The sequence below is a fragment of the Orycteropus afer genome, unplaced genomic scaffold (assembly GCF_000298275.1).
Source record: "Orycteropus afer afer isolate SDZICR_OR568_19922 unplaced genomic scaffold, OryAfe1.0 scaffold00009, whole genome shotgun sequence".
NCBI classification, from domain to species: domain Eukaryota; kingdom Metazoa; phylum Chordata; class Mammalia; order Tubulidentata; family Orycteropodidae; genus Orycteropus; species Orycteropus afer.
In genome coordinates this window covers 22,485,840-22,486,581 of record NW_006921596.1, presented here as the reverse complement: position 1 = coordinate 22,486,581, position 742 = coordinate 22,485,840, and positions in this window count along the sequence as shown.

Genomic DNA, 742 nt, shown 5'->3' with positions numbered 1-742 from the left:
TACTGCACCAAAAAGCTTTGATCAATGTCCAACCATTTCAGGAGGTAGCATGTGATCAAGAACTGATGGTATTAAAGGAAAAGTCCAAGTTGCATTGCAGGCATTGGCGAAAAACAAGCTCTACGAATTCACGGAATACCAATTGCAGTGTTTCCAAAGACAGATGCAACACTGAAGTGCTTATTCGGCTATGTCAAGAAATTTGGAAAACCTGAACAACTGACTGAAAGAGATCCATATTCATGCCCATTCTAAAGAAAGGTGACAGAACAAAATACAGAAATTTTCAAACAATGGGAGTTCTGGTAGCATAGAGCCTAAGGCACTTGACTGCTAACCAGAAGGCTGGCAGTAAGTGACTGAAAGACTGTGACTACTTACTGAGCATGGACTATACCCAACTTTCAACCCATTACTTTACATATGAATAACCCTCTTTGGGTTTCTGAGGCAATATCTTTGTGGAAATAGATTGTCAAGTCTTCCCAGGAGTGGCTGGTTGGTTTGAAGTGCCAGCCTTCTGGTTAGCAGTGAAATGCCTTAGGCAGTACTCCACCAGAGCTCCTATATGAGGTAAGCATTTCTACCCTCACTTTTTCTATCTGTGGGGACTTGCTAGTTTGCAAAGCCTTTATATCTGAGAAAATAAGCTTTTGCACACAGTTGTCGTTGTTGTTATGTGCCGTCCAGTCAGACCCAACTCATAGCGACTCCTCCTTGGGTTTCCGAGGCAGTATCACTA